Source organism: Trachurus japonicus, chromosome 10, assembly GCF_045865225.1.
Source record: "Trachurus japonicus isolate A0001 chromosome 10, Traja_1.0".
NCBI lineage: Eukaryota > Metazoa > Chordata > Actinopteri > Carangiformes > Carangidae > Trachurus > Trachurus japonicus.
The window spans coordinates 21154234-21173486 of NC_140916.1; the positions used below are offsets into that span (position 1 = coordinate 21154234).

A 19253-nucleotide genomic window follows, 5' to 3' on the forward strand; every position below is an offset into this window, starting at 1 on the left:
AAAAATACATCAAATGTAGAACATATGATTTTATGCCTTTGATGTTTAAAATACCTCACACTAACTAAGTGATCTCAGTAAAAGAACAAAGATTTATTGCACTTTTATTTATTATGCTTCATTTAATTCCAGCATCAGGAAACATGTTACATGCAATTACAATCACATGACAAAAAACAAGCAAGATTGATGACAGACTTTGTATTTATATTCATTTTATTAACAAGTAATGTTGCAACAGGAAAATGGAAACTACAACGCTGCACAGTGTTTCAGTGGCACATTAATGACACTTACATGTATAAACAGCTGTAAACAGGATACATATATAACTTTTATTGTGCAGTGTTTACCATACATTTAGACAGAGACATCCTGAATGCTATGGCGGACACCTGGCTGACTGTGCAGCTGCGCTGTGCGACACTGGCCTAGAGTGCAACTGCATGACTGCAAAGCCTGTAGAGCTGTAATGAGGGAATCCATCAACATGGGGCAAAGAGTCAATGCAGGAAGAAGCAGGTGTGACTGTACACAATGCCGTAAAAAAAAAAAGATTGTTCTGGGGAATCTGGAAACTTTTCCCTTAAAAAAAATGGAAAGGGAACAAAAAAAGCTACTTCAAATTATTCTTCAGGGCAAACATTTTTGGTGAAAATCCCTGAGACATAAAGTAAATGACTTGTTGACAAATGAGCAGGCTAGATGATGAATAGAAAGACCTCCGGCACAAAGACTAAATCATTTCCTTACTTTTTGCACTCCAAATTTCCAGGCACATTTTTTTTCTTTTTTCCCCAAGTATGGCAGGAACAGGGATGGATGTGAAAAATGATGGGGTCCCCCCTTTTTTTTTCCAAACATGGATTCCCTCTATAGTCAGTCTAGCCTCATATAATGTGTCCTAAACACACTGTGTGTGTTTCCTAACAGCTGGGCTGGTCCCACTGAACCAAAGCATCATGGATGGCTGCTAATAACCCACCCTAATAATCCCTACATTGCTTAATGTCTTTCTGCGTTCAGTGCCATTAAATACCCATTCATTATAATGCCAACAGTTAGAGCTATTGTGACCACGGTCCCAGAGGTGGGAGCTAACACCAGACGATAGCTGGTTGACTGTGGTGGCGCAATGGGCTGGCTCATGCCCTTGGGTGGTGATGCTTGGTGATTACCAGGGTCCCTTAGAGGTGAAGTCCAGAACGGAGCTCCCTCAGCAGGGCATCTGGTTTAATGAGCGCTGGGCGTGCTGCTGGAGCTCCAGACTGGAACGATAGGAAATATGCACACAAGCTGGATACTGTGCTGGGAGACAACCACAACCACACACAAACACACACACACACACACACACACACAGGCTCAATGTTCATTTTCTCTGTGCTCCATTTCCTCCTCACAGTAGAGTACAGGGAAAGCCTGCTGAGAAAACTCACAAGACAAGTAGCTGAACATTAAACACACATTCAATGGTTTACATTAAAGTCACATTTTCTGAAACTGGCCAATGTGATGCTAACAGCATTCATATGTAGATGCTGTAATGTATAATGTATTTATGCAGCGGGTTCTGCTACGCAGCAAACCTGCTCAGGCTGTGAATCCACAAGTGTTTCATCCCACATCAAGTCTGAATTTTAAGATAGCATGAGGCTGAGCAGCACATGTCTTGATTACACCACTCTGAATGTAGGGCCTAATTGGACGCACGAAGGAGGCTTCCCTGGAGGGTGGCTGGATATTCGCTGGGGACTCTGGGAACTCTACTGGAAGCCATTAAGGAAACAAGACATTTCCGACCGCAGGGAACAAGAAAAACGATTGAAAAATGAAGAGAAATGGAGAAAAAATGAGACGCTTCTGGGCTGAATTCTTAAGAGCATAATTGTGGAGTGTGTGTGTGTGTGTATGTGCGTGTGTGTTTGGCCAGGTCGTGTGCCAAATTACAGGTTGACATGGTAACAGCATGGCACAGGCTTTCTTGTGTTATACAGTACTACAGAGAAACACACCAACATACACTATCTTCCTGATGTTAGCTAACCTAAGCTCTGTCCAGTCAGGTTCCACATTTGTATCATGATCAATTAATCATTGATTGTCAGCAGGTTTCAATTTTAAACGCTCCCTGTGGCAGCGCCGGCTCCTGTCTTCAAAGCTCAGTGTTTAGTACGGACAGGAGGCGCGCCGTACTGTCGCTGCAGAGCAAACAAAACACACGGTTTTTAGAGAAAGGCAAGAGAACAGATTAAACATGAAACCCACAGTCTTTGTGTCACTTTCAACTCCTGTTGGAGGAACTGACGGAAACTCTTCATTATAATTGAAGCGTTACATGAAGCATGGCGTCGGGGATAGTTAGCAGCAGCACAGCTGAACGGCAGTGAAATCTGTAATGGCACCTGGAAGTAATTGTGTTTCCCTCCCTCGAATATTTATGTATTGGTGAGTTATTCTAAGCATGTTCCCAGTGTTTATTTCTACAATGATGTTTGGCTGAATGGCAGAGCAGCCGAACAGCCAGTCTGTCCACTTTGAAAGTGGAGATATTCAAATGAAGAGGGAAAAAAAGACAACTGCTGCATGTGTGGGTGAAATGTTGCTTCCATTGTCAGTGCAGCAGGGAAACTCAGTCCAACTGTATCCCTTGTTAAAGTAAAGTCAGCCCACCTCCCCTAAGGCTTCCCTTTTTATATGCACCACCCCATATCCAAACATTGTTAAAGACTCATAAAGGCTCAACATAATATTTTGATATCTGTCATCTTATGCTGTTAAAAAGGAGCCAAACGGAGAGGAAGTTGCCTTTCTTTGTGGTATCCATTCCCATCATAACACACTAGCTCCAGTTTCCCATGGTTGTGTTTGTTGTGATGTCCTGTGGCACCGTCACAAACAGACACCGTCTGCATGTAACTTAAAGGCCTGGTGGGGTTGTTTAGTCTTGGTTGGCAGGAGAGGATTTTAGTAATATTTGGATGAATACTTGTTTCTTCAAAGCAAGCATGTTGAGGGATCGCAAATGTCAAAGTATATGAAGTGATGTATCTTCTGATGCTGGCTGCAGCCTCTGTCTGTCGAATTGTTTGTCTTTTGGGAGTCTTGACAATGAACAGTGTTGAAGGATAATTTTGGTTTTAACTTGAGTCATTTTTAGCCACAACGGCAATTTTGGCCTGTCAGTCAGTCAGTCCACCAGTTCACTGTAGTTCAGATGAAATATCTTGACAACTACTGGACGGACTGCCATGGAACTTGGTGCAGGCATCCAAGTTCCTGTTTAGATGAATTATGATAATTTTGCTGATCCCTTGTCTCCTAGCCTCATCTTTTTATCCACTTTACTTTAGATGATACCCTGGTACCTGCAGAGCTAATTACTTTTTCAGCAGCAGCAGCAGTTGTGGTGTGTTTACTGTTCATAAGCTAATGCTAGTGAGACAGCTGTGAACATGGTGAATATTAAACCCTAGAGACATGGACAATGTTCTGGGGAGCATACATCAGTCCGACTGCCCATAAGTCCGACGGCTCATTTCTCCGACTACCCATTCTACGGTGTTAAAGCAGAAGTAAGTGATATATTTGTGTTAATATAAGTCTTAAATAGTTATATCTTCCGACAGCAATCACTTACATAGAGTGTTTGGACTGAAACATGGGTCTGTCAGTCCCTCTGCTCTGCTCTGAGCCGAGGAGAAAACATTTATCGTATCCTACAGTTTTTATCCAATGAGGAGAGAGAACGGCATGCAGGGCTGTGTGTGCAGCCAAGGGACGCCGTGAATGTGGCGACGTAGGGACGAGGACTGTTATGGTGCGTTCAAGGAAACTCGTATTTTTCCGACCGTGAAGTTGTACCAGTTCGATCTGGTACGAGTTCACCGGTCGGAAGTTACGAGTGGCCGTTATAGTGACTTTCACCGGTAAAACAGGTCGGAAAAACACGAGTGGGTTGCCTGAAACGCTACAAAGTCGTAAGTTGTGACTTGAAGCTGTAATTTACGATTTCAAAAGCCTGCCTGGAACGCAGCATTAGCGAAAACGACCGGACCACTTACTTCTGCTTTAAGGTTAGGTGTAGGGTAAGGTTAAGGGTTAGGGCTACTTAACTCGGAGAAATGGGAGTTCGGACTAATGGACGCAAAAATAAATAAATGTATGGTCGGAGAAATGGGTAGTCGGACGGACGTCATGCGCCCCAATGTTCTTATTGTGAGCCCGTTAGCATTGCTGGATTTAGTATGTAGCTCAAAGCAATTAGGCTACAGCCTCAGAAAGCCACTAGCATGTCTGTGATCCCTTTGGTGATATGACACATTTAAGTGTGGGACTTTGTAACTAATGTTTATTTATATTCATTCAAGTCTTTGCCAAACAAGTATAACAATATGCAGTATGACAAGGTTTTAAATCTGTTGTCTGTGGTGACGTGGTTTTCCTCGTTGCAGAGCACTATGTGTAATTACCCTCGCTGCCACAGGGTGGAGACAAAATTTACGCAGTGTAAGTTTCAGCTAGCCATTTACATGGAAACTGGAGGAAAAGCCTGTTTTCAGGATAAACTTCAGGTTCTGGGTATTTTCTTTTCCTCGGCTTTACAGCGCACAATTTATTTTACATTTGCACATAAAAATATGGTTATACAGTACCTACTGTATATACTGTAGAAAACATTTTAAAGTTTATATGATGTTATAATCAATATGCTTTTCTTGAGATTTTGTGTATATATGTAAGACGATTTGATGTTTTTCTTTTCATATCATGTGGAATGAACCAAATGTCTGGCATAACTTGAAGTACTCACACACTGCAATGTGCAGAACAGCGGGAGCTGATTTTGTGAACCCTGAAGAAGGTGAGTGAGGCGAAAAATAATTTAATGCTAGAGAAGAGTTGTACGGTGCGTTAAGTTAAAACAAAAAAACTGAATAAGCTTGAACATCTGCCCTCTGCAGGATGTTTCTTTACCCGGTTGAGGGATGAGACGTAGTTAAGATTAAAAGCGGGAGCCCATTTGTGCGTCAGGAGCTGAGGTGGGTATGTACCGTATGTTGAGGGTGAGGAAGGTGCTGGAAGGACGGGGTGGAGCTGGTGGGTGAAAGGTGACACCCTGACAAGTGGTGTTTACGAGAGCACAAAATACCAAGGGACAACTGTGGGCCGCCTTGAATATGAGACAGAGGGAGAGAAGAGAGAAGGAGGGTAACTTAGATAGAGATGTACATAAGTGAAAGTGAGAGGAAGACGGAAGTGCAGCGCCAGGCGGGAAGACGTGACAGCGACATGAGGATCCCTCTCAGACTGACACCATCTCTTAACCCGGAGGTCGGAGAGAGGGAGGTGCAGAGAGATGGAGTGAGAGAGGATTTGTTAAATATAGAATAACACAGCCCCACAGGGTCATACTGGGAGAGACCACCTACAACATAGTTTGCATGTTAATTTCACCTTCGGAGCCCAGCTCTGCTGTGTCTTCTATCAGCTGAGTGTGTGCGGCAGCGGCTGAGCCTGCACAGAAAATGTGAATGGGTGTGTGTGAGACTCAGATCTGACCTGTTGGAGTACAGTGGCAGATTTATGGCCTTCACCAACTCGAAGGCTGGAGGTCACATGCTGACTTTGTTACACGCCTTCAACCGCCTCACACACACACGCACACACAGACAGCGGTAGTATGCGCAGAATACCAGGCTGCTGATGCCAGGTCATGTGTGTTGAGCTCTGGGTAATAGATAAAACAGGGAATGAGGCTTGAATGACATCTGTGTGAGTGAGTAAGTGTGTGTGTGAAAGTGTGAGCTTCCCATCTGGCCTCAGGGGTGACCCGTATAAAGTCTGATTAAGATGGAGGACAGGGGACATTGATCAGTAAGGAAACAAGGTCTGGGGCAGGGAATGAAAGAACAAAGTGGGATCGTGTTGCTCCGTATCATTAATACCAATCAGGAGAATACAGAGCTTGAAACAACCAGACGTGGATGGATGACGGGATGAGAAGCTGCAAAAGTTTCTCAGGGTCATGCTGCTGCCCCTCTCCTCCTTTCTGTATTCATTCATTATCTCCCCCCTGCGCCGCTGTCACTTCCATAAGAGCAATTTTATCTGTAGTGTTGAGAGTTGGTTAAGAAATCTAAACCTGCACTGGTCGTGTTTACATCAATCCAAGGCTTAAGTATTTATTCTGATGTAAACCTGTGATGCTTGCTTCGGCTGCTTTATCCTCTTATCTCTCCTGTGCTCTGTGTTTATTCCAGACGTTTATCTCATCCGATGGGCTCTAAATATTTGTATACTTGAAATCATTAAGAGAGACGTGCTTATTCGTTGTCGTACCAAGAGTTAGATGAGAAAATCGATGCCACTCTCATGTCTGTTGTCTACTAAATACGACCCAGGCAGTTCACTTAGCTTATCACAAACATTGGGGACAGGAAAAACACTAGTCTGCCACTGTCAAAATAATGTTTCCATCTTAGTAACTTTGTCTTCAATAACATTTATGGGCACTTGAATTCATATTCATAAAACTATAATGTCAATGTCAGAATGGTTTGTTTTTTGCACATGCAGTATTTAAATCGTGATATTATCACATCATAGATCTGCACAGTGTTCATAAACAAGGGCTCCTGGCTGTAGATTCACATTCATCATACAGATGCAAAAGTGAAGAAAAAAATTATCTCAGCTCTGCAATAATGTGAATCAACATCGACCCCAAAGATTCAATCAACTGTATCTGATTTAATTCATTGAAGGGATACAGTATATTGAGGTTTTAACAGTCGACTGTGTTTCTGGAAATGGAACTGACTGCCAGCGATTCACATTTCAAGCAGGTGTGAGTTTAAATGTCCTGAGCCATAAACAGGTGCTTTAAGTTTGCCCTACTCCTCCTCCACTGTAATCTCTGACAGGCAGGTCAGGTAATTAGATTGTGTTCGAGCTCCCGACCAAAATCTGAGACTCGCTCTTGCATTTGTTTAAATAAACCGAGTAAATTTTAAGTAAGTGTCAGAAACTTTTTGGTCTCCTTTTGCACCTCGATTTGCAAGAACAATGGATCGGTTCAAAGTGGGCTTTTAGAAATGGCTTTAACAGAGGGTTGATTGAAAGGGGAGAAGTGCGCTGTCAGAGCCATTTGACCATATTTGGTTTTGTTTGAGGCCATATTGGCTTCGCTACAGTCAGGTGCATGCAGACAAAGCCCCCATTGTTGAAGAAATCCAGATAGTTAGTTTTTACTACAAACCTCCTCTGATCGATTTATGAGGCAGCCCCCATCCTGTGAATAAAAATATGAAATATTTTGAAAGCACTACTTGGACTGAATGGCTCGGGCCCTAAATCACTTTCAAAATGACCGCAAAATTTACTTCTTGTACTGATGTATCATTTTACCCACAACACCCGCTGGTCTGGGACCTAAGTTAAATCCAAAAACCTGTCTGTTGGTCAAAGGGGCGTTACAACCACAAGCGGTTTTCTTCTACTTGACCTGGCAGGCGATCGCTGAAACCTGACGCTGTTCTCGTACAGCACCTCAGGATGACTCCAAATCTTGATTAGTATTTGGGTTGGGCCGGGGAGGGGTCTGTGTCAGCGTACCATTCCTTGGTTTGGGTTCAGTGAGAAGGGTCATTGAACGATGTTACCTCTCTATGAGTGCGTCTGTCAATCAAACAGACAAATTTCCTCCTTTTTTTCCCACTCTTAAGCAAAGGAAAACGAGAGAGTTGGGATTTACGTCCAGCTGCAGCTGCGTTTGGCTGCAGCCAGATACTGCAGGAGGGCAGAAGGCGTAGGGTAATATTGGGTGTAAAGAATAAATCCCATTACGTCAAATAGTAAACACGTGTGTGGAGCAAATGAATGTGACATGATTGACTCTGGATGAGGCGTTAGATGAGCGCGTGTTGAGTGAAATGAGCTAAATGATGGCTCATGCGTCGCTCTCTCTCTGCAGCTGCGGTCCCCTATCTTTTGCCTACGTGCTCCATCTCGACCCATAGGCAAGGTCACTGCGTTATGAACGCTGGTACAGAGATGTGATTGGTCAACAGCAGCAAAGAGAGGGGGGGCACATACCTCTGTCATGTGCTCCCAGCTGTGTTTAACTTTCATTACTGCACACGAAGACTATCAGACATATCAGCTGTGTCAGCCATCTATCATAGTCGCAGCTGTCGGGCTCACAAACTAGCATAGCTCGAGACACACACCCTCTACAGACAGTTACTTACGTACACGCGCACACACGTGCACACACACACACACACACTGGAGGTCTCTGAGCCATCTGCTCAGAGCAATGCAAAACCCCAGAGACTCTTGATGGGACATTTATTGAAGATGGTGTTATATTTTGTGGTTACATGAATAGTTGAATGTGAATTCACAACAAGCTGAAACTGATCCCAGTCTATCACCTACTGTATTGAAGCCATCGACAGCCAACCCGGCCATATTCTGACACCAAGAACCTGAGCAGCTGATTGGACCAAATATGGAGGCCACCAATGGGATAAAGTGACGCATGACCCCATCCCATAAAGTTCACACTGGGGCAAGTCTGCACCTGCCACAAGAGCATGGATCAACACAACACACAAGCATAGACGCACTACAGTGTAGCAGCCCTTGAATCACGCAGTAGTAAAAAAAAGGGACGTGGTTCATGTTACATTAGTAACATCTCACACGGAGAGTGAAGCCTGTAGTAACACCATCATATCGTCAGGCACTGTGAGATGATACCCTCCTCACACGCACCTGTATGAGTAAGTCTTTGAAATAAACGGATGATCGTGTTTAAAAGAAGCGGTTGATAGCCCCTCGTATTGAAATCCCAAAGAGTTTAGTGAGTGATCACAGCAACGGCCGCACTGACGTAAGTGACAGACTGAGTTCATGTCCCAACATGCTGCGGCCACCACTGGTGTCAGTGACGTGACACCAGAGTGTGTGGAGTGTGACACAGGCTTCATGGCCTCTCATGAGTTTTGTTTAGAGTTTCTTAATCCCATTTTATTAGGCCTGTGTGGTGAGCATCAATAGTTTTGACAAGTACTGACTGAAATGTGCCCTCATTTCAGTTAGGTTGGATAGTTTCTTATTTTAGATATTTTATTTATTATTATGTGAAATTAATTTGGCCACTCACAACTGTCACATTAAGGGATAAACGCAGTTACAAATGGATTTCTCTTTCATTAAAAAAAGAAGAAAGATTTCAATAACCCGAAAAGTATAAACTGCTGAAGTACAGCACTGTCCCCAAGTCATATCATTACAAAAATATTCAGCCATACCTAGCTCTGTTGTTTGTTTAAATCCCATGGATAAAATATAATGAATTACAATAAAATGAAATAACTATCGCTACTACTTATGAGTATAGGTAATGGTATATGTAAGGTACTTGTAGTACTACTTTGCTGGACCCATGTCTCTTCCGTTTTTGTGCATCTGGCTATTTCGACTATGAACTGTTTTGTATTGTAATTTATGACAGAGAAATTTTATTTATTTATTTATAACTATTACAGTAGGCTATTATTCTGAAGGTCTGGCATCATGACATTAATAGAAAAACAGGCTGTGGACAAGCACTGACCCCTCACTCTGCAGCAGTACAGTAAGGTGAGGCAGTAAGGCGATCTATGCTACATGCTGATGTCTTGGAGATGTATTGTCCACCAGTTTTCTTTGTGTGTGTGCGAATGATGTGTATCTACATATTACACACATGTCCTGATCAGCCAAGACTCCCACAGCGGAGATGCATTCACTCATCCTATTTATTCATTTGTTCTCTAGTATACATTGAATTGTGTTTCAGTTGTTGTAGGAGCCACTTGAATGTTTTCCAACCTGAACATGTTGTTGCCAGTTTGCCTGAAGTGCAGAGAAATTGTCCAAATCTATCTCAATAAACTAAAATATATTTACGTACCATATGTTTCACAAAATAATCTAACATCCACTGATGTTTTGACTTGTTCTTCTCATGTGGCGCTGCTCCACACTCTCAAGCCCATCTTTTTATGATTGGTTGAGGGCAAGTAGTTCCATATTAATGTTGATCCCCAGCCATTGATTCTTGATCCACACGTATCGGATGGCGTTGGAGGTCATTTGCTTAAGTCAGTGTGTTGGCGGAACAGAGGACTTGGCGCTGGGATATAATCATTACCAGAGCAGAGACAATGGACTATTTCCACAAAGTGGGAAGATTAAGCCAAGTTTGTCATTGTGAAACAGTGCAGATAAGAAAGTAGAGGGAAAGTGTAGCAGTGGTGATGATGTGGACGTTTCGACTGGAGCCAATATGGCATAAGCAAGAGTGTGTTCAAGCTAAGGAGTATAAAACGTTCAGTCAGTGCATTCCTAAGATTTTAGCAATGCATGTGGTCACACTAAATGCAAATTAGGGGAAATGTATCCGAAAGCAGCAAAGTTGTTGAGGAGGAAGACATTTGATTATAAATACTGACTTACTTCTCAATTTATTTTCTGTGTAGCTGAGAAATTAATGCATCTAATGTTACTTTACAAAGTGTACAAGTCTGCTTATGGTTGATACCGACTCTGATCAAGCCCGTCAGTCCAGTGTGTTTTATGGCTTCATTCCGCTGCTTCACGCCAAGTCACGACTGTGTAATCAGCCTCTGGACCACCTGCTTCATGTTGCCCATTACCCATAAAGCCCTGAGTGCATAGCTGGCAGCTCCGAGATTGCTTGATCTCACCTTGGCTTCCACAGAGGCTGTAATTAGCCTGTCTGTTTCAGGTGTTTGAGAAGCCGAGAAAGAAACCAGAGTGAGAAGCTAGCTTAAGGTGAGGGCTAAGGGCACGGGAGGTGAGACACGTTTTGAAAAAGCAAAGAAATAATGTCTGAGATTTGATTTTGATTTTAAATGGCAGAAATTGCACAGAAAAGCAAAGCTGGGATTTGGTTTGAAGAAAGCCAAGAGAAAGGCAGCGGAATTCCTTCCAGAAAAGCTGTCAGGGTTAAAGACGGAGACTAACGGGAAATAAAGCTCCCTTTTGAACATTCACACCATGTTTCCTCAACCATGGCCCACACATTGCCCTATACACTGTCTTCTGTTACAGCCAAACACTCACACACACACACTAAGACTTAAGTTTTCATTTAAAGTCATGGTGATTAGTACACTTTTCTCTTTATTCCTTTACAGTGGAAGACCCCACCCCCGCCCCTCCCACTCCCTCCATGCCTCACTCCCTGGTTTTGCTCTAACATGTTCCAGAACGTCAAACTCAAACCACATTTTATGAATGAATAAAGGATACAAAGATAAAAGAGCATTTTATCCTGTTATAGACCACCATTCGACATAGACTGGCACTGGACGAAACTGATGCTTCGAACTAGCCTTGTCAAATTACCACTGAGCCCACTGATGCTGCTGATGTTTGTCAGGTTAAAGAATCTGATACTTCTGTCTTGCGTCAGGCTTTAAAATTTTGTCCAAATCTCCGTAAAGGAAGTTTGTTGTTCAAAAGACAATCTCACCCCATTATGGTCCATATTTCTGCAGGTGACCTGCGTTTTTTCATAATCCTGGCTCTACATGTTAAACCTCGTGTTTATCCTCCCCGAGGACTGGATTTCACACCTTCAGACTTCCTGTAAGTCCTTGAAGCACCAACGCCCCCAATCAGATCTGATCTACAAACATAACCCTTATTTCCACCCCAAAATTTCACCAATGGCTGCTGTCGCCTGCCTTCAGCCACGTCTCCCATTCGTTACGCTACTCCATGATTCCCACATGTGAGGATGGCGATTGGTCACGGCAGGTTTGTCAATAACCAGTGCTGCTTATATCACACATGGCTGACCTGTCACTAAGAGAGGCACACAGAAGATGTGCAGGAATTTCTACTTCCAACCTTCATCCATAGACGGTAGCTGTGTGTGGAGGTGTCAAGATTGCTCATTTGCGTGCAACCGTGTTTGTGTGCGCACGACTGCCCAAATTCCACCGTCTGTGGTTACAGTTCCTGCTAATGGAAGTACCACCCAGGAGCTTGTCTGAATAACACCCAAAACCCAGCCTCTCCCATACACGCCAACATGCCCAGCATCAACAAACACACATTTGAGCACGAATGTGTGTATGTATGTGTGTGTGCACCCACACGTGTGATTCCCTTGCAGCCAAGTCGGGTTTGTTTATCTGGGGTCAACTCATTTAAGGCAACGTCACGCAAGGAGTGTTTTATTTTTTCTCAAAAAAAAAGAGAAGCAGAAAAAGGCGACAGACACACATGCATTAACATGTGTTCATAACAAACTCCAAACACTTTCAACATTTTCCAGGGTTTCCCACAGTCTTTTCCCTCATCCGTTATTATCTAAAAATGTGTACTATTCCAGAAAAAGGAAACAACATCAGGCAAAAGAGCAGATTTTCTCTCACACAGGAAATGCCAGTGTTCAAGAGGATATTTAAGAACTGACATTTTTTGAAAACTGTCATTCACATGCGGTAAAACTGTTGTTCGCTTCGGTGTTGGTAGGGATTTCTTATTTTTTTGCGAAGGTCTCACCTGGTCTGGTATGAAGAGCAAGTCTGTTTTAACTTACTTTCAGATTGCTGTACCCACATCACTGAGTCACTTTGCTGACTTGGACACTTCTCTCTTCGTCTTGCTAATGTTAAACTACACATCAGCATTTGTCATTATCCAGAATAATCAGTGTCTGATGTTTAGGCTGCTAACAGAATCAACCAAAAGGACGAGGGGCGTCACAAGCAGGGTGAATCACCACCTGAGCTGAGAGGAAACCTGTTTTCAATCCTCACACAACTTCTCCTGTCCTGGTTTGAGCCTGAAAGTACAGCTGGAGGTGAGGCCTTTGTTTCTGGCTGCTGAACCTCAGGTGTTCTGGTTCACTTTGTTATGATCTGCTCTTATTTGCTGTGCTCACCTGTGTTTTGCTAGGCGGCTCTCATTGTTTTGACTCTGTCTGTCTCTCTGTGTGGGGCGGGCCCGTCTCTGCCTTCGCCTCTCATTAGCCGTGACACACGTTGACTACCCAGGCTGCTTTTCAGCACCAACCTGCCACTCAACACGAACCACCTGCCACACATCACGGCAGCAGACTTTGACGCAGAGTACTGGGCCTAGCCTTTTCCACAACCTGCTCACACTCACAAAGCAATATATAAACACATAATCAAACTCAGCCTGTCAGAAACCATTGCAACACAAATAAATGAGCTGATGAGCTTTTCATAGATGGTGCTTGTTGGTCCAAATGAATAATGCATCATATATAAACACCTAAACAACCCTGCAGCTGTAAGGGCATGCGTGCATGCTCGTTCGCACACACACAAACACGGGTTTACAGCAGAATCGCTCAGCCCTGACCGAGTGTGTCAAGAAAGCTATATGTTGATCACACTCGCATGGGCATGAAATAGGCATCCGTTCCCTCGCAGACGGCCTCTCTCACACAGCTCTGAGAAGTCCACACCGCAGTCACGCAACACTTGATGCTCAAAGTAAAACAGGAAGGTCGACTCGGTACCAATGTGTTCTCAGCTTCTTATTTCCCAATCACTGTTGACCTTTGCACGAATACCACAGTGATGTTTACTGTATATAGCATCTCTCTCTAAGTGCCGCAGAGATGAAGTGCAGTCCATTCTGCAGGCAGATGGGTTTTAACAGTTGCATGATAGATGTGGGCTGTGGGTTTAGACACATTTAAAATATCAGAGGAAGACAATCTTAGAAATAAAAAAAAGGTGTAATTTTGAAACTTTAGACAACATTTAATCATTGTTTCTCCTGCTTTGCATGACACTTCCGCAGGTGGCTTATGAACTTGGAGATATTGAACTATTTGCTGAACTCGTGTCCTTCTTGCACGGCTGAACCTCAACAGTCACTCAGAATTTCTCCCTTTTTTTTCTTGGTCATTTTGAAACTTGTGGTTGTGTTGTGGACTGGTATCCTAGAGACTCAGGGCTTTCTACTCAACTCAAACAACATACTTAACATTGTTGTATCAGCTTGTTTGTAACTTTTACAAGTTTAATGAGAATTGCTTGTAAACAAGACTTTTGAACTTGAAAATGACGGCTTCTTGGGTACCTCAGCAGCAAAACCTGCTGGATTTAAATATGCACCGTGCATAGTTTCTGCCACATCACCCCACATCACCCGTCCCAACATTGAAATGAGTCATTGGGGGTTCTGTTGAAGTTTTGTCATAGCTTGTTAATCTTTGGGGTGAAATTGACCCCAAAAGTTAGTAACATCACTTTCATGAAACAGTTTTATTGAATTTAGGTTCTTGATAAAGTTAGAAAATAGAATTGGTTAGTTATTGGTCGATATTTTACCCACAATGCAGTAGGTGGAGCTTCAGGCTATGAGGTAATAAGGCCAGTATCAGCTACTTCCATATTGTGTCTGATGATTAGATGACTAGATGATTATCCTGAATTTGATTTAATCTGCACAACTCACAAGGGTGAAAATCTACTGAATAGAAAAGCAGATTATCGTAAAAACAAAATGTGAGACCACTAACCTGGATAATGCAGCATTAGGAACAATGAGGAACATGACTGAATCTGTGAAAAGGTTGGAAAAAGCCACAAACACTGATGTTGGATGGATAAAATTTAAACACTTTGCCCACATGTGGTTCAGATTTTAATGAAATCTCGCACAAGGAGATTTGATCGGTTGAGGCTTGGTCTGCGGTAACCGTCCCTTACCCACTGTGAGACTGAATAGAGAGTCTGGTCTGAACCACTACACCCCTTCTTGACCCGCGGCAAGAGAGATGCCGGGCAGCTGGAGAATGAATCACCACCATGTGAATCACATCCGTTGTCTTTTTCTCTTTCTGTTGCTGTTTACATCCACAGCATGTGTCCCCCATCTTATTGGAACGAAGGCTCCACAAACACAGGGAAACGATGACAGATCAGGAGACTGTGAGGAAGAAGTAGTTTCACTTTGGGAATAGAAGCTTAACAGCTGTGCAAAGACGAGGTGAACTGGAAGAAGGGAATCCTCAGGATCAGTAAACAATTTCAATGATAGCAATTGACTCAGACATCTCATTAGAACAAATAAATTTCATTTTTGACACGAAGTAAAACAGATCACTTGGAAATTTAAAACAAAATGATGCACATTTACAATCAATCATTTCTGAAATAAATGTTTTAGATTTGATTTCTCTTATCCCTCTAGGGAAATCTCAGCATAGATTTACTATGTAAAATAATGAAAAGAGAAAATCTAATCTACAGCGTGTTCTTCATCTTTGTGTGAACACTCGACACCACTTAGATTTTTCTTTTTTTTTAAACTGGGGAAAAAGAAATGAGAGAGGAGTTACCGTAGAGATGCATTGCCTCCAGCGAACATGGAGGCAAGAAGTTGACCTTCGCTACTTGCACTCTTCCTCTCCACACGCCTGCCCAACCTTTTCTTCCTCTATAGGTAAATTAAATTTTGCCCTGTAGCATGAGGAGCATGTAGCAGTAGAAGGGAGGAAGAGGAGTGGAGGGGGGTCGGATGGATAGATTGATGGATGTAAGACTTGTGGCTGTACATACAGAGTATCACGTTCTGCTATTTTCATTTGGCTCTTTATTGCTCCCAGTTGTTCGGTTAAACAAACTGAGGCCTAAAAGAAGAGGAGGGGGTGGGCGGAGGGGTGGCATCGACCAATCCTGTGCTTTGTTCTTTGGGAAAGCACCTTTTGCAAGAAATGTCACTGTAGCTGTGTGTGTTTTAATGGATTTTATTGAGCAATACTGTAGATGCATATTGAGATGCATTTGGTAAATATTCACTGGGGAAACTTTGCTTGTGTGTGTGTGAATGTATAGACAGAACAGTGAAGTGCTGTGGGACGCTCTCCGCTCACAACTTCCCATGTAAAGGCCGAGGCAGGGTGCTGCATCTGGGCTGTGGTTCATGTGTTTGTTTCTCACAGGCTCAGGTTTTTTTACATTCTCACACACATATAAACATACTTAGAGTCCTGGGGGGGTGAGGACTGTCCTGGTAACTGGCGTCTAGTCAAACTTTGGGACGCACGCTGTCCAGCTCCACATATAGAGAGGAATATAAGTTGAGATTCAGGCAAACACATACACATCCGCAGTTCAAATGCAGTTCAGTGTGTGTATGTAGGCTACTATGTATTATCACTCTGGGGTTCATGACAGATGATGCTGCAGTTTTCTTTCCTGACATTTGTGAAGGTCCATCTTTCTGTCTTTTGTGGGCTTTTCAACACATGCAACAGTGAAGGACACTCAGCACTTGTCCTCCCATCTCTGCACTGTATAGCTACTGCATCTGTTCATTTGTCTTTTTTTTTCTTTCCTCAGTCCTTTCTGTCTGTTTGTTTGGCATCCTCCCATCTGTTTTACATTGAACAAACTGGCCGATCGTTCTGTGAAATGTCGTGTTTTGTCTTTGAATTGTGGAACCATTTTTTGATGCTGATAACATCTGACCTCTAGAAAGAAAGAAAGTAGGCTAAGGGAATGTGTTGTGTGTGCTACAGTCCGTCACACACACACACACACACACACACACACACACACTGACTACAACAGGATCCTCCAGTCTGTCTCTTTCCTACTCTGGCTAACGTATAGCTACACTTTTCTATTTTGGTGTGCCTGTGTGACATTTTCAGACCCTGGTATGTCACAGCGACACAGGAGGTACTGACTGACAACCAAGTCACGTCATCGTTCTGTGTATTTATGTGTTGTTTGTTTGTTTGTCAGCCTCTCAGTAGGTATGTGTTCACTGCTCTCTCCTGGAAATGGGAATTTGAGCTACTGACACACTTACAGTACCTACACTCTGCTCGACTCCGCTGTGTGGCTGTTTTTCCCATTAATTCCCTCAGTCAATCCTGTCCTACATCAGCTTGTCATCGCCCACCCTCGTCCTCCCTCAGCTCTGCCACTCAGGACCAATCATACTCCCTCGTTTCAGTCACTCTGACGCCCTGCTCCTACGGCATTTGGCGACAGACCTGCAGACGTTGCCGACGGCTGCTTTTTACGTCCCAGGCACGGCTCCCCCCTGGTGACCCATATCTTATAATGCATATCCCTGCTTGAGGAGGCACTTCAAATGCTCAGTGACGATGTTGTACAAGGATTTTTAAGGCACTGTGAAGCTTTTACATGCATTCATCATTGCACACTCCCTATGCCTATTTTTTCTCCCATCTCCCCCCCGGAGTCTCCTGTCATTTTAACTCTACTCTAACTTAATCTCCCTCCTATTTCATATTTGTTTACTGACTACCTTTCCTCCCCATCCTTTCACTTCTTTACACATTCCTCTCCCCACCCCCCTCGGAGCTCGTCCTCCCCATCTACCTCTTCAGCCCTAAGGGAAATGCTCCGGCTCTCTCTGCAGAGACCTTGGCCCCAAGCAGTACCGCTCCATGCTGCTGTTTATAGCTGTGGGGGCTGAAACAAGGGAGGTAGCTGAGAGCCCACTGTGGAATATGGAGACCATTATTATAAATTATGTGGCTGGCAAAGTGTGTTTGTGTGTGTGTGTGTCTGTGTGTTAGCTGCCTGGGGTTTGAAGGTGTAGAGGTGTTAAATTATGAAATTGTCGAAACATAAATTTGAAATGAGAGTCAGTGGGTGCACAGCTGTACTCATTCTACATTGTTATGTTTTTAAATAGTTTCTTTTGTTTGCCAAAAAACGTCAGCCGGGAGCTAAAACTGGTTAATTGAATCAGATAAAGAACAACAGTAAAATTCAGGTTCAGTGGTACTGTAGATGGAGCCAATCTTCAACCACAGCAATGGCGACAATTAACCTCTTTTTATGCTTTTTTCTTTTATCCCTCAATTCCAAAGGGCAAGGGAGGATGAAAGTGGGGAGAGGTAGATGTACGAAGTAGGTGGAGGAGCAGGATTGAGCTCTTTTTGAAATGGGCTGGTGGAGTCAGGAAGTGATTAGACCGCTACAATAACTCCAATAATGACAATAGGGAAAACATGTCTGCAGCCACAACCACTTAGTATCAGGAACCGTACCCAGTATGGTTCCTATTTCATTATAAAAGCAGGACTGAGCGTTGGAGGATGGGCACACGGAAAGAAAAAGAAGAAGTTGGTGATGATGAGGATCCATGCAGAGGACATGGAAATAGGGGATCCGAATTATTTCTGAGGAGGAAATTTAATTTAATTTCATTCTCTATTTAGATGCCCTAAAAACACATGTAATTAACATAAAGATTATGATAGCTGAAAGACTTCCACTGTATTATTAAGTTATTTTTGGGGAGGCATTGTTTGCCTTGATTTGACAGGACAGTGAAGACAGCAGGGAGAGAGACTCAGGGAATGACATGCAATAAAGCGTTTGGTCAGGAGTTGAACTGGTGATCGCTGCTTCATGCCAACATGGAACATGCTCTAACCACTCAAGCACCCCAATTACTCCTAGTTTTAAACTTTTTCACTTTTAACACTGAAAAAGAAAATTTTAAACACACATTCCTGTCAGTATGTCTGTACTATTTGTTTTGTGGAGAACAGACAGACCGTCTTTGCCCGGTTGAAGTTGCTATGCTAAAGTAGATAAAGTAGAACTAGATGTTGGATCTCTCTGAGTCTGAGTAGAAATTTGTGTTTTTGTGTTGTCAGTTGCACCGACTCTTTTAACAATGCTCGTGTTGAATTACCAGGCAGACTCTGACGCAAATCAATGGCAATGCAGAAATGATTCACGGTCTTAATAGCAGCATGAGGTCTGAGAGTCTGGGCCGGCCCTCTCTCTCTGGCCACATCATCATCATCATCATCCTCTGGTTCCTCTACGACCCTCATGGTATTTTTCACAGTCCTACCAGACTTCTCCATCAACAGCACAAATCGTTTTTCCGGATTGGCGGTGGTACCAGCTGCATCACTGCAGGGTCCGAGGAAGGTAGCTGGACCGAGGCCAAGCAGTGAGGGATGGGTCTGATGAACCTGATATTCAGCCAGAGTGAGAGGAGATTCAGTGAGAGAGATTCATGCTTGAAGGTGCAGCATGTTAAGCCTGAGATGAAATCACACAGAACATTTCAGTTCTGAGAACTGAGTCGTCATTTTGTTTTTATCTCTACCGTATGACTTGGTGTTTACGTCCCATGTAGGCATATGAGAGCTGTGCCAGCCCATACAGACGTGATGC

At 43.3% G+C, this 19253-nt stretch overlaps 1 protein-coding gene across 1 annotated transcript in view; it reads left to right on the forward strand.

The window, feature by feature from the left end:
* Positions 1–19253, forward strand: part of col23a1a (collagen type XXIII alpha 1 chain a) — a 113448-nt gene that overhangs the window by 64798 nt on the left and 29397 nt on the right. The window lies entirely within an intron of this gene.